This window comes from Mobula hypostoma, chromosome 4 (assembly GCF_963921235.1).
Source record: "Mobula hypostoma chromosome 4, sMobHyp1.1, whole genome shotgun sequence".
NCBI lineage: Eukaryota > Metazoa > Chordata > Chondrichthyes > Myliobatiformes > Myliobatidae > Mobula > Mobula hypostoma.
In genome coordinates this window covers 104,032,791-104,048,641 of record NC_086100.1, presented here as the reverse complement: position 1 = coordinate 104,048,641, position 15,851 = coordinate 104,032,791, and positions in this window count along the sequence as shown.

The following is a 15,851-nucleotide window of genomic DNA, read 5'->3' as shown; positions in this document are numbered from 1 at the left end:
TTGCTTGAATTTCCAGCATCTGCAGAATTCCTCGTGTTTAGTCTTCCTAAAGTTCATCACCATCTCCTTTGTCTTACTGATGTTGAGCTGCAGATGATTCAACTTGCACCATTTGACAAAGTCCTCCACCAGGGCCCTGTATTCATCCTCCCATCCTCCCTTTATACAGCCAACAATTGCAGTGTCATCAGAGAATTTCTGCAGATGACATGACTGAACGTTGTACCTAAAGTCTGAGGTATGCAGGGTAAACAGGAAGGCAGCCAATACGGACCCCTTGGGGGGGGGGGGCTCCAGTGCTGCTTATAGCCATGTCTGACACACAGCTCTGAAGCCACACAAACTGTGGTCTGCCAGTCAGGTAGCCCTTTATCCAGGATACAATGGAAGTGCCGAGAGCTTTTGCCCCAGCAATGAGGGCTATCTGGTATTGAAGGCACTTGAGAAATCAAAAACATGATCCTCACAGTGCTGCCCTGCTTATCCAAACAGGAGTAGGCTCTGCTCAGCAGGTAGATGACAACGTCGTCAACTCCAACGTGCTCCTGCTAGGCAAACTGCAGGGGATTGAGGGTTGATCTGATCAGGGGTCAGAAGTGTGCCAGAACCAGTCTTCCTACCGTCTTCATGATGTGTGAGGTCATGGCCACTGCACAGTAGTCATTCAAGACCCTCCTTGAGTATTGGGACATGATGTTTTCCACACAGTCAGAAACCTCTTCAGAGTGAAATTGCGCTGGAGAACCCCACACAGCTGCTCAGCATCCTCTTACAGGACCTTGGGGCTCATACCGTCTGGTCTCAATGCTTTGCCTTGTCTGAGTTTCCCCAGAGACCTTCTCACCTACACAACCGTGATGACTGGGGAATTGGTGGAAGGTCAGGACGGGGGAAGATGAAGATTAGGAACAATAGCAGTTGGTATGTGAAGGTGTAGATGTTAGGTGAAGGAAAGGAAGGGATGTAGACAGAGGTAGCCTATGTTGCTCATCCACATGTTGAACTGGAGGGGGAAGGAGGGAGGAGGGAGAAGGGGAGGCGTTGGTGCTGAGGGAGCATTGGGTACCTCGACACGCGGGCTGATATGCTGAGGGGGGATTGAACAGGACAATCATTAAACCTGTTGAAAAATTGGTTTAACTCATTAGCCGACATTCGTTCTATCTTTGCGGCATTCAGTAGAATACAGACAACAGTCAATAACCACGTCCAGCATTGCGATCTCAGGATTGCTACCCATTGACATGTGCTCACAAGTAGGAACATCATACAGTTTAACACGTGGCTAAGGAGTTGGTGTAGGATGGAGGGCTTCAGATTTTTGGATCATTGGGGTTTCTTCCAGGGAAGGTGGGACTTGGACAGAAGAGACGGTTTGCACCTAAACTAGGGTAAGACTGATATCCTTGCAGGAAGGTTTGCTAGTACTGCACAGGGGTTTAAACTAGAGCTTCATGGGACACACCAGTCCCACACCAAGGCATTGGAGCAACTCATCCGAGAGCTACTCTTCGCCGACGATGCTGCCCTTGTTGCCCGCACAGAGACAGCCCTGCAGAGTATAACATCCTGCTTTGCAGAGGCTGCCGAGCTCTTAGGAATGAAAGTCAGCTGGAAGAAGACTGAAGTTCTCCATCAGCCTGCATCTCAGGAAGATTACCACCCTCCCCACATCACCGTCAGTGAGGTAGAGCTGAAGACAGTCCACCAGTTCAGTTACCTGGGGTGCACCATCTCGTCAGTTGCCAAGATCGACAAAGAGATTGACAACAGACTGGCAAAGGCAAACAGTGCAATCAGCAGGCTGTACAAAAGAGTCTGGAACAACAAGTATTTGAAGAAAAGCGCAAAGATCAGCGTGTACAGATCCATTGTACTGACCACCTTCCTGTACGGCTCCAAGTCATGGGTCACCTACTGTTACCACCTACGACTCCTTGAGCGTTTCCACCAGCGCTGTCTCTGCACCCTCCTCAGCATCCACTGGAGTAACTTCATCACCAACATCGAAATCCTCAAACAGGTGGAGGTCACCAGCATTGAGGCCATGCTGTTGAAGACGCAGCTGCGCTGGGCAGGACACGTCTCCGGGATGGAGGATCATTGCCTGCCCAAGGTTGTGCTGTATGGCGAACTCTCCACTGGCATCGTGACAGAGGGGCACCGAAGAAGAGGTATACGGACTCTCTGAAGAAATCCCTTGGTGCCTGTCACATCAACCATCACCAGTGGTCTAATCTAGCCTCTGATCGTGATGCCTGGCGACACACCATTCACCAGTCTGTCTCCTCCTTCGAGAATGCACGAAGGGCTGGCATTGATGACAAAAGGAGAAGGAGGAAGAACCGTGACATAGCAGCACCAAACCCAGAAAAGAATTTCCCTTGCAGCTGCTGTGGCCAGACCTGCCTGTCCCGGATTGGCCTCGTCAGCCACAAGAAGCCCGCAGCAGACGTGGGCAGCCCCCTTCCTAAATCTTCGTTCGTGAAGCCAAGCCATGATGATTCAGGGGAGTGCGAACTAAAGTACCAGAATGGTTGTGGAGATATGTTGTTAAGACCTCAAACAAAGTCAGGAAACAAAAGGTTGAGCATGGTGAGACTAATGGGTTTTGAGTTTCATATATTTCAATGCAAGATGTACTGTAGGAAAGGCAGCTGAGCTCAGGACATGGATCAACACATGGAATTATGATATTGTAGCCATTCGTGATACTTGGTTGCAGGAGAGGCACAACTGCCAGCTCAGTAGTCTGGGGTTCCAATATTTTAGACATGAGAGAGCGGAAGGGATTAATGGGGGAGTGGTGGCATTACTAGTCAGGGAAATTGTCACAGCAGTGCTCAGTCAGCTCAGACATGAGAACTTGCTGTGGTGAGGCTTTATGGGTGGAACTGAAGAATAGGAAAAGTGCAACCACATTAATATCTGTGGGATTTTGAGGAACAAATATGCAGAGATATTGCAGACATAAGGTTGTAATAGTAGGTGATTTTAAGCTTCCACATATTTACTGGGACTCTCATACTGTAAAAGGACTAGATGGGATAGAGTTTGTCAAATGTATTCAGGAAAGTTTTCTTAATTAGTATGTAGAAGTTCCAGTGAAAGAATATGCAATACTTGATATCCTATTATGGAATGAGAAAGGGCGTGTGACAGAGGTTTGTGTAGGAGAACTCTGAATTTAATGATCATAATGCCATTAGTTTCAGTCATTTTGGAAAAGGATCCGTCTGGTCCACAGGTTATGATTCTAAACTGGAGAAAGGACAATTTTGATGGTATCTGAAATGATCTGGCAAGTGTGGATCGGGACAGGCTGTTTGCTGGCAAAGGTGTGCTTGGTAAGTGGGAGACCTTCAAAAGTGAAATTTTGACAGTACAAAGCTTGTATGTGCCTGTCAGAATAGAAGGCAAAGGTAACAAGCATAGGGAACCTTAGTTTCAAAAGATAATGAGGCCCTGGTTAAGAAATAAAAGGAGTTGCATAGCAGATATAGGCAGGTAGGAACAAATTAGGTGCTCATGGAGCATAAGAAATGTAAGAGAGCACTTAAAAAAGAAATCAGGCATGCTAAAAAAAGGCAGGATGTTTCTCTAGCAGACAAGGTGAAGGAGAATCTTAAGTGCTTCTACAGATATGTTAAGAGCAAAAGGATTGCAAGAGACAATATTGGTCATCTGCAAGAACAGAATGGTAATTTATGTGTGGAGCCAAAAGAGATGGGGGAGGTTTTAAATGGATTTTTTTGCATCTGTATTTACTGGGGAGATGGACACAGAGTCTATAGAAATGAGGCAAAACAGCAGCGAGGTCATGGACCCTACACAGATTACAGAGAAGGAGGTGCTTGCTGTCTTGAAGCAAATCAGAGTGGACAAATCCCCAGGGCCTGACAAGATGTTTTCTCAGACTCTGTGGGAGGTGTGTGGAAACTGCAAGGGCTGTAGCAGAGATATTTAAATCATTTTTAGTGACAGGTGACATACCGGAGCATTGGAGGATAGTCAAGTATTTTCCACTTCTTAAGAAAGGCTCTATAAAGAAAGTAGGAAATTATAGGCCAGTGACCCTGACGTCAGTAGTGGAAAAGTTATTGGAAGGTATTCTAAGAGACTGGATATATGAACATTTGGATAGAAAGGGACTGATTAGGGATGATCAGCATGGCTTTGTGTGTGTGAGGTTGCATCTAACCTATCTCATAGATTTTTTTGAGGATGTTAACAGGAAAATTGATGAACACAAGGTAGTGGATGTACATGATTTGACAAGATCCAACATGGGAGGTTGATCAAGTAGATTCAGATTTTTGACATTCAAGATGAGGCAGTAAATTGGATTAGACATTGATATTGCAGGAGCAGTCAGGGAGTGGTAGTAAATGGTTGCCTCTCTGACTGGAGGCCTGTGACTAGTGGGTACAACAGGGACTGGTGCTGGGTCCATTGTTATTTGTCATCTATGTCAATGATATGATTGATAATGCGGTTAACTGGATCAGCAAATATGTGGATGACACCAAGATTAGGGATGTAGTTGACAGTGAGGAAGTCTATCAAAACGTGCAGCTGGAAAAATAGGCTGAAAATGGTAGATAGAATTGATGGCCATGAAGGAATTAAAATAGGTAAGAAAACATCAAATTTGAATGGGTCTAGGATAGTGGAAATAGACAAACCAAATGATTTTGTTCTTGCCATTCGCTTGAAGGAATGGAGGCTGCCATTTTGTGAAGTTACTCTGTAACTTCCATTTTGTGAACCGTCTTGTGAACTGATTTTTAATCAGTTAACTTATTCAAAGCAATTGAACACAAGGCATTTCTTCTGATGATCTGCTAAACTTATGAAGTATTTATTGCATATAATGGTAGGTTCGCACCTTGAATCAGAGTCAAATAGATCAAAGGAAGCTACCAAAGGCATGAAGTTGTTAGGCCCTTGGTTACAGCCAATGGTAATCTGACAAAGGTCAATCAGATGATGTAGAGCCAATGTGATTGAAATGTAACATTTGAACTGATAAGGACAGAGTATAAGAATGAAGGGCTTAAAATACAAAGCAGTGAGAACTCCGGAAACTAACTATTGCAAAGAAGAACCTGATGACAAGGGTTGGGAGAAAAGTGATTGATTGTTTGTCTAATGGGAGATCCCCTATACCGGTTATATAAATTGGAGACATGGTCTGAGTGAGTATTGGTACAGAGGGAATGCTAGAATTTATGTTTTAAGTTGTTAGCCTGGAATCAACATATAGTATTTACGCTGTTGTCTGTGCAGAGACAATAAAGTGTGAGCTTTGATTAGTTAAAAGTTGTGTAGTGAATTGCCTAACGTAAATCAGTTGATGATTGGTCAAAAGAATTTACTACAGACAAGTGAAAAGTGTTGCATTTTGGGAGGACTAACCAGGGTAGTTTTATGCAGTGAGTGGAAGGTGTCATGTGTGAAGCCAAGCAGAGCTACAGAACGGATGATGCTAATGAGAGAGATAACGAGAGACAATGGAGAACCATTCAAAATGCTAATAAGAGAGAAGAGAGAGATTAACTAGAGAGAGACACATAATTCAGTATGTGGCGTCTGCTTTGAACCTGAACTGGTGTTTGCTTTGAATCCGAACTGTTCACTAACAAACCCTGCTGAGACAATAGGAAGTGTGAAGTTTGATGGACAGGTGATACCCCATCCGGGGGATAAAAATAACGGGTTTGCTAAGGCATGGCACACATGCCACGAGACCCTGGGAAGAGCATTGTGCCCCACAAGTTGGTGGGAGTTTGGAGGACCGATTCACGGGAATTGGTCAGAGGCTCACAGGGTGTAAAGGTATGATCGGTGGGAACCTGATGTGTGTCCGCCCTTGCCTGGGTGCTGGGTTCACCACAGAAGAACGATCGTATTTGGAACGGAGGGGTCACAGTCGGTGACCACAGTGGGATCAGAAGGCATCGAAAGGTTTGCCTGAAACCAACTGCATCTCTCTCTTTCTCTTTCTCTCTCTCTCCAACAGTACAACAACAGCGATTACTTCAAACTACACTAGACTGGACTGAACTCTGTTTCACCTTAAGACTGATCATTTTACCCCTAGACTGCGATAGAGCTTAGTTGATTCCTATTACCCTATTTCTGTGTATATGTGTTGTTACGTACCCCGTAACTGGGTTGCCAAACCAGCAGAAATGGATCACTCAGTTGGAGTCTGGAGTACTAGAACTAAGAAAGTTTTATTAAAGAAACAAGCAAAACAGTAATCGAAAGGATAATAAATGCAACAGTTCAACAATGATAACCACACATGTGCACAGGATTAAGATAACAGCATCAATCAAGCTCTATCGTTGTCTAGGGGTAAATGGCCAAATTTCAAAATGACTCAAAGTTCAGTCCAGTTAGTATTTCAGTTCGCAGTAATCGTTGCCATGGCGATGAACAACGTGGGGGGGAGAGAGACAGAGAGAACAGGAACAACTGATCATTCAGACACGGCTTCACTCACAGACCGGCGAGATTGCTCACAAGCAACTTTTTGGGCGGGTCCTTGGTGATGTCACCTGAGGTCACCGACTGTGACCCCTTCTCCAGATGTGGTCGATCCTCTGCAGTGAACCCGGCACCCAGGCAAGGGCGGACACACACCGGGTTCCCGCTGATCGTACCTTTCCACCCTAGTCGTTGTCTGGTACTTCTCACCCACTCGTGAGAGGCGCACCGCTTCCAGGGTCTCGTTACCTCGGGTGGCGTGTGTGTCTGTCTTAGCGAACCTGTCCCTTTTTATCCCCCTGCTTGGGTATCGCCTGTCCATCACTTCAAACAGTTCAGGGTTCAAAGGGGGAGCCGCTCCAGACAGCTCTCTCTCTCTCCCACGTCCCTTCATTACACATCTCCAGACGCTGCTCCATTGTTCCTTATCTCTCCTTCCCCTGAGGGCAGGTGGCAGACCAACTGCTGATGTCACTGATGCTAACCCAGGCCAGCAAACATCTTAATTTTATGTGTATTCTCGTAACAGTGTATACTATCATTGCTAACCTGTTACATTTATATCCTTGCGGTTAGTGTATTATATTACTTATTTCTTTAATAAAACTTTATTAGTTCCTAGTAATCACAGACTCCAACGAGTGTTCCATTTCTGCTGGTTTGACAACCCAGTTACGGGGTACGTAACATAAGTGGGGATCTTGTCCAGGATTTTGAACGCCAAAATTGGGACTGGTTAAATTGATTGGGTTAAATTCCCAAATTAAAAAAAGGGGCAAACAGCAGAAAAGGGATTTCTAAAGGCGCCAACCTTAGAGGCATTAGAGGATGCCAAGAAATCAGAATTGGCGACTGTTGCAAAATGGTTGAATCTTTTTAAGGGGAAGCAGACAATGAGGAGAGCAGAGATGCACAGAGCTATCATTGAGCATTATGTATCTAAAGATGTGTTTCCCCACGGGGAGCTGGAGGTGGTGTCTATGAGCAAACCTGGAGGGGAAGCGGTGCAGCTGCAGATGGAAAAATTAAGGCTCGAGCATGAGTTCTGAGTAAAGCAGCTAGAACGGGAAGAGAGAGAGAAGCAGAAGGAAAGGGAGTTTGAGCTGGAGAAGTTAAGGATAACGCTAGAGAGAGGCCAAATGCCGGACCAAGGTGGAGGGTTCAGGGTGACCCAGGAGGTTAGGTTGGTTCCCCCATTTGAGGAGGCCGATGTTGATCGGTACCTTCTACATTTCGAAAAAGTCGCTGCAAGTTAGGACTGGCCGAGGGATAAGTGGGCTGTTTTACTCCAGAGCGTGCCTAAGGGGAAGGCTCTGCAAGCTTATTCAGCATTGCCAGCAGAAGATGCCCAGAGGTATGAGGTGGTGAAAGAGGCCATCCTCAGGATTTATGAGTTGGTCCCAGAGGCATACTGGCAAAGGTTCTGGAATGTGAGGAGGCAGTGGGGCCACACGTACTTAGAGTTTGCCCGTGAGGTGCAGATGTATTGTGAGCATTGGTGCGCCTCGAAAGGGGTCACTGGGGATTATGACTGACTGCTACAGCTAATACTGATTGAGCAGTTTAAAGGTTGTGTCCCTGAAGGTATGAGGCCCTATCTAGATGAGAAAGAGGCAGAAACCTTAGCCGCAACTGCTAAGTTAGCGGATGTGTACGCGCTTACACACAAAGCAAAGTTTACCCCGAGTAAAAGCTACCAGAAGGGTAGTCGAGAGGGCAGAGAAAGTCCGCCAGCAAAGACAGAAAGTAAGCCAGGGACTAGTGAGAAGGATAAGGAAGACAGGAAGTAGTTTGGTAGGAAGTCTCCTGGGGTCGTATGCTATAATTGTGGGAAAGCCAGTCACATTGCGTCCAGGTGTTTTGCCCCAAAGAAGGAGACGGGGAAAGGAAAAACGATGACTCTGACTGGCTGTATTGAGCCGGCAAACAAACTGCTAGGGGAAAAGAGATCAGATAGAGTTCAGGAAGGGTGCGAGAAGTTTATTTCGGCCAGATTGGTGTCAGTGAAAGAGGGGTCAACCCCAGTTCCAGTACGGATCTGGAGAGACACTGGGGCTTGTCAGTCATTGATCTTAAGGAGGGTGTTAGACTTTAGTGCAGAGACCGAGACTGGGGAGGTCAGTGTGATAAAAGGCATTGGGAAAGGGACTGAAGCAGTACCTTTGCACCAGATACACCTGAAAAGTGACTTGGTCTCCGAACCGGTCAAGATAGGGGTGAGGCCTGAATTACCGATGGAAGACGTGGAGGTCTTACTCAGTAACGACCTCCCAGGTGGAGATGTGTACCCAGCAGTAAAGCTGACGAGCAAGCCTGCCAGGACTGAGGACCCGCCCATGGATTCATAGGTTTATCCCGTTTGCGCAGTAACTCGGCGCATGTCGAGAAAGGCTACTGAAGTGAATGTAGATTTAGCTGAGACGTTTTTACCAACCTTGTACCAGGAGGGGTTAGAAAGTGAGAAGAAGGAGCATAGTGGAGCGGAAGGAAGTGAGGGAGTTGAGGTAGATTTATCATTAGCGAAGAAGGAATTTGTACAGGCACAGGAACGAGACGAGGAGCTGATGGTTTTGACGGAGACAGCTCTCTCTGAAGCAGAAATAAAAAGGGAACCAGTGGGCTATTATGTGAAGAAGGGAGTACTGATGAGGAAGTGAAGACCAAGTACCGTGCCCGGGGATGAGGAGTGGGGGGTGGTACACAGGTGGCAGTGCTGAAAATTTATAGGGACGAGATTTTTAACCTGGACCACAAGATACCCCTCGGTGGACATTTTGGGGTGAGGAAAACAGTCGATAGAATTATGAAAGAGTTTTACTGGCCGAACATGAGAAAGAATATTACTGAGTATTGTAGACGGTGTCACACCTGTCAGGTGGTAGGTAAGCCGAACCAGGTCCTGCCTGAAGCGCCCCTTCGACCGATACCCGCTTTCGGGGAACCTTTTTTCCGAATAATTGTGGATTTTGTTGGTCCCCTGCCCAGAACTGCAAGTGGGCGAGAGTATGTGATGACTATGATGTGCGCCGCCACCAGATTTCCGGAGGCTGTGCCCCTAGAAAGCGTCAAGGCTCCTGCAGTGGTAAAGGCGCTTGTGAAATTTTTCACTATGGTGGGGTTGCCAAGGGAAATTCAGTCAGATCGGGGGAGTGTCTTCACATCTCACACATTCCGACGGATGTTGGATGAGATGGGAGCGAAGCAGATTTTGGCCTCCGCGTACCACCCGGAGTCTCAAGGTGCATTGGAAAGATTCCATGCAACATTAAAGACCATGATTAAAACTTATTGTCACGAGAACGCTAGAGACTGGGATGATGCCTTGCCTCTCTTGTTATTTGCCGTAAGGGACACGGTTCAGGAGTCATTGGGGTTCAGCCCATTCAAGCTCGTCTTTGGTCATAGGCCCAGAGGACCTCTGACCTTACTGAAAGAGCAATGGTCCAGCCCAACAGTACAAGTCAATATGATTGATTATGTTTTAAAATTTCGAGAGAGGCTTAAAAGGATCTGTGACCTTGCCAAAGCTTACACAACTCCCAAACAAAAATGAAACAGTGGTATGATAGGCGAGCCCGAGAGGCAAGTGTTTCAAGTGGGCGATAGGTCTTAGTTCTGTTTCCAGTGGTAACCAACCCCCTCCAGGCGAGATTCCACGGTCTGTACAAAGTGATTAAAAAGATAGACTCTTTGAATTATGTTATTGAAATGCCGGACAAATGTAAGCCGACACAATTAGTGCATATTAATATGTTAAAAGCTTACCACGATGAGAAAGCAGATCTAGTTGGTGTTATCACAAAAATAAATGAGGCTGAGGTGCCAAGTGATAAGGGGAAAACCCATCTTGAAAAGATAAATATGGTGCCGACCAGATTGGAGAACTCTATTGTTTTGGCCAACTTTGCTGATAAGGTCTCTCACTTAACCCCTGAACAGAGCGAGCCGCTGATAAAGCTAATTAACCAGCATGCAGACGTATGTCTGGATGTTCCGAGGCGATGCAAGGGGACGGTACATGATGTTATTGTTACATCAGATCAGCCTATTAAGCAACACCCCTATAGGATGAACTTGGAGAAGGGTAAGCTAGTGGAGAAAGAAATTGAACACATGCTAGCCACAGGTATTATTAGGCCATCCAAATCGGAATGAGCCTCTCCCTGTGTGGTTGTCCCGAAACCCGATGGGAGCATACGATTCTGTACAGATTACAGAAAGGTGAACGCCATCACAAAAACTGATGCTTACCCCATCCCAAGGGTAGACGATTGCATCGATAAAGTGGGGAGAGCTAAGTACATCACAAAGATTGATTTGCTGAAAGGGTACTGGTGTGTTCCTTTAACCGACCGGGCTAGAGAAATCTCAGCATTTGTTATTCCATCAGGGTTATACGAGTATAATGTTTTACCTTTTGGCATGAAGAACGCCCCAGGGACCTTCCAAAGGATGATTAATTCAGTGATAAAAGGGTTAAAGAACGCAGAAGCGTATATTGACGATTTAGTGGTCTGGAGTGACTCGTGGGAGGAGCTCATTGTGGCAGTAGAGGAACTGTTTAAATGGCTATCTGAAGCCAACCTGACAGTGAACCTCACGAAAAGTGAGTTCGGCCACGCAAAGGTCACTTATCTGGGGTATGTGGTAGGACAGGGGCAGCTGGCACCAATGCAGGCTAAGGTGCAGGCTATCTCTGAAGTTCCCATCCTGACGGACAAGAGGGCCCTGAGAAGGTTTTTGGGGATGGTGGGGTACTATCGGAAGTTCTGCAAAAACTTTGCGGATATTACCCTCCCTCTTACTAAGCTCTTGCCGAAGAATGAGAAGTTTGTGTGGAACGACCTTTGTCAACAAGCCTTCGAGAGTCTGAAGGCGATTCTGTGTCACCACCCTGTATTGAATGCGCCTGACTTTTCAAAACCCTTCTCCCTAGCAACAGATGCTAGTGAAGAAGCAGCAGGGGTGGTGCTGTTGCAGACAGACAAAGAGGAGATCGAACACCCAGTGGCTTATTTTTGTAAGAAGTTTAATGTCCATCAGAGAAATTATGCCACTGTGGAGAAGGATTTACTGGCAATCATTCTGGCATTACAACATTTTGAGGTTTATATTTGTCCGGCATGGAAACCACTGATAATTTACACTGATCACAAACCATTAGTGTTTTTGGCCACAATGAAGGATAAAAACAAATGCTTATTAAGTTGGAGCCTGGTATTACAGAAATTTGATATAAAGATAAAACATAAAAAGGAACCGACAATGTGATTGCTGATTGTCTGTCCAGGTGTTAAAATTTAAAGTTCTCTGTATTAGCCGAATAGCTGATGACTACCTGTATATTAGTGTGTATTTTATAATGTGCATTCATGCTCGTAATTTTTATCCCAGTAAAAATCCTTTTAAGGGTGGGGGTGTCATGTGTGAAGCCAAGCAGAGCTGCAGAACGGATGATGCAAATGAGAGAGAAGAGAGAGACACATAATTCGGTATGTGGCATCTGCTTTGAACCTGAATTAGCGTTTGCTTTGAACCTGAACTGTTCACTAACAAATCCTGCTGAGACAATAGGAAGTGTGAAGTTTGATGGACAGGTGATACCCCATCAGGGGGATAAAAATAGCGGGTTTGCTAAGGCACGGGACACACGCCACGAGACCCTGGAAAGAGCATTGTGCCCCACAAGTCGGTGAGAGTTTGAAGGACCGATTCACGGGAATCGGTCAGAGGCTCACAGGGTGTAAAGGTACGATCGGTGGGAACATGGTGTGTGGCTGCCCTTGCCTGGGTCCCGGGTTCACCACGGAAGAACGATCACATTCGGAACGGAGGGGTCACAGTCGGTGACCACAGCGGGATCAGAAGGCATCGAAAGGTTTGCCTGAAACCAACTGTATCTCTCACTCTCTCTCTCTCTCTCTCTCTCTCTCTATCTCTCCAACAGTACAACAACAGCGATTACTTGGAACTGCACTAGACTGGACTGAACTCTGCTTCACCTTAAGACTAATCATTTTACCCCTAGACTGCGATAGAGCTTGGTTGATTCCTATTACCCTATTTCTGTATGTATGTGTATACTATCATTGCTATCCCGCACACATTTATATCCTCGCGGTTAGTGTATTGTATTACTTATTTCTTTAATAGAACTTCATTAGTTCCTAGTAATCACAGACTCCAACGAATGTTCCATTTCTGCTGGTTTGACAAGCCAGTTACGGGGTACGTAACAAAGGGAACTGAGAAGTGTGGTAGAACAAAACGATTTGGGAATACAGGTCCATAATTCATTGAAAGTTGCATCGCTGGTAGATAGGGTCATTAAGAAATCTTTTGGCAGAGATTAAAGTATCGAATACAGGAGTTGGGATGTTATGTTGAAGTTAAGATGTTGGTGAGACCTGTTTTGGAGTATTGTGTGCAGTTTTGGTCACTACCTACGGGAAATATGTAAATCAGATTGAAAGGTTACGGAGAAAATTTGCAAAGATGTTGCCAGGACTGGAAGACCTGAGTTCTAAGGTAAGATTGAAAGTTTAGAACCTTATTCCATAGAACATAGGAGATAGAGGGGAGATTTGATAGAGGTATACAAAATTATGAGGGGTATAGATACGGCAAATCCAGGCAGGCTTTTTCCACTGAGATTGGATGAGACTATAACTAGATGTCATGAGTTAAGAGTGAAAGCCAAAATGTTTAAGAGGAACATAACGGGAAACATCTTCACTCACAGAGTGGTGAGACTACAGAACGCGTTTCCAGCACAAGTGGAGGATACAATTTCGATTTCAACTTTCAAGAGAAGTTTGGATAGGAAAATGGATGGGAGGGGTATGGAGGTTTATGGCCTGGGTGCCAGTCAATGGTTCTAGGCAGTTTGAATTGTGTGGCATGGAGTAGCTTGCTTCTGTGCTCTAGCATCCTATCTGTCTGATAATATGAAAGCATGTAAATTGTGTATGGATATTTTATGGAAATAAAACAATAGTATCTATTTTTAAAAATAGATGAAAGAAGCATCAATATAAAACATATGACATTATATTCACTAATCTGACTGGCTGCATCACTCTCTGGTATGGGGGAGGGTACTATTGTACAGGATCAAAGTAAGTTGCAGAAACTTGTAAAATTAGACAGCTTCATCATGGACCCGGTCAGTCAATGTTTCGGAGTTCCGGCCCAAAACGTTGACTGATCGTTTCCACGGATGCTGCCCAACCTGTTGAGTCCCTCCAGCGTGTTGTGAGTGTTGGTTTGATCCCAGCATCTGCAGAGTATTTTGTATTCATCATGGATACCAGCCTCCATAGAATCCAAGACATCTTCAAGGAGAGTTGAATTAGGAAGGTGGTGTCCATCATTAAGGATCCCTACCACCCAGGACATGTCCTCTTCACACTGTTACTGGTGGGAAGGAGGTACAGAAGCCTGAATGAACACATTCAACAATTCTGGAACCATTTCTTCCCCTCTGCCAACCAATTTCTAAATGGACATTGAACCCAGGAACACTACCTCACTATTTTTTTTATTTTTGTTATTTTATACTGCTTAACTATTTAATAGACACATATATAATGTAAAGCCTGCTTGTATTTACCCCATTTATATATTAAAACTCAGTTACTTAATGTAACTTGTTTTTTTCTCTATATTTATCATGTATTTCATTGTACTGCTGCCATAAAGTTAACAAATTTCGTGATCTGATTCTGATCGTGATTCAGATGTAAACGAATGCCTGAAGGAAGAAAAACATTAAAACAAAATCAACTGAATACTCATGGAATAACAATAATTGTATGAATGAGTCTTTTTCTAAAGGTGAAATTTGGGAACTGTTATCCTAGATATTGCTGAAGTGCCAGAGTAAGGCCATCACTAATTGTGTGTCCCAGCACATCCTAGCATGTATCTCACCATCAATTCAGTGGAAAGTTTGTGTTATTACTGGGATATATTGCTTCAGAGAAGGTGACAGTGTACATCTGTACTTTCTGTTTTTGTGCCCAGTAAATAATTCTCCATGGATTATTATGCAGAGCAATTAGAGTGTGTTTTTTTTACAACGTAACTTAGCAGTTTGACTGATTAGTGATCTCAGCACTTAGTACCAAAATAGCAATTTATGCTCTGTAGTATTTGTAAACAAACGATTGATAACTATTAACCATCTTAATATTATACTTTATCAGCCGCCTGACAGATTGATTAATAAGTTGCATCTTACACTAGTTGACTGTATCTTGCTCATTTTCTACTAAGGAGAAGAAATTATTAATACAAAATACTCTGCAGATGCTGGGGTCAAAGCAGCACTCAGAACACGCTGGAGGAACTCAGCAGGTCGGGCAGCATCCGTGGAAAAGATCGGTCGACGTTTCTGTCCTGACGAAGGGTTCCGGCCAGAAACGTCGACCGATCTTTTCCACGGATGCTGCCCGACCTGTTGAGTTCCTCCAGTGTGTTGTGAGTGTTGAGAAGAAATTATTTTCTGCCACAATATTAAATGCGTTTCCACGAGTTGCAGTGAAGCTTATTATATGTGGGAAATGTCCTAACAGCTCTAACCCATACTACTGATCAGTTTTGACAGCTACAAAAAATGGCTGGTGAAGTAATCTCTAAATTTTTGCAAAATAGAAATTTTGTGCCTCTTGTAAGAGAATAATAAAGAAAGCTTTCATAAATTCGTGAGATTGCATATCGTAGCATTGTAACAGGGGAAAAAACATTAACGATTTGCCCATTCATTTTAGAAGGATAATTTAAACAACAAAAAAATTCCACTTGGAAATTATTCCATGCGCAAGAAGTATATTAATAGAATCGCATTTAGCATTGTGTACTCTAGACTTTCCCTCCTCAGAACACAGCACAGAAGAACATGTAAACATTGGATTGCACGTTCTGGCAGAAAGAGAATCAGAAGGAACTGAGGTTTGAGGAAATGAAAGCAAGGCCTAGAAGGTGGATGGAATTTATCAGAGAGGTTGCCTTGACTGAAAGAAGACAAGTTCAGGATCAGGTTAGAGCCAACTGGTAACAAATTCTAAAGAGGCCTTCACAAGAGTGGAGGTAGGAAGTGTGAGGGGGAAAATAATTAAGGCCCAGGGAGCTGTCAAGTCTGCTGAGAGTACAATGACATGGCTGTCAGTGCTGGGTACAATAGGCCAAGGGTCCCCAAACAATTTTTATGCCATGGACCAATGCCGTCAAGCAAGGGGTCCATGGAGCCCAGGTTGAGAACTCTTGTAATAGGCATTTTATTTCCAGTAGAAACTTGATGAGGTGTTGTTTCAAAGGTCATTGCTGATATTAAAAGCTCCTCGTGCAGGAGGTAG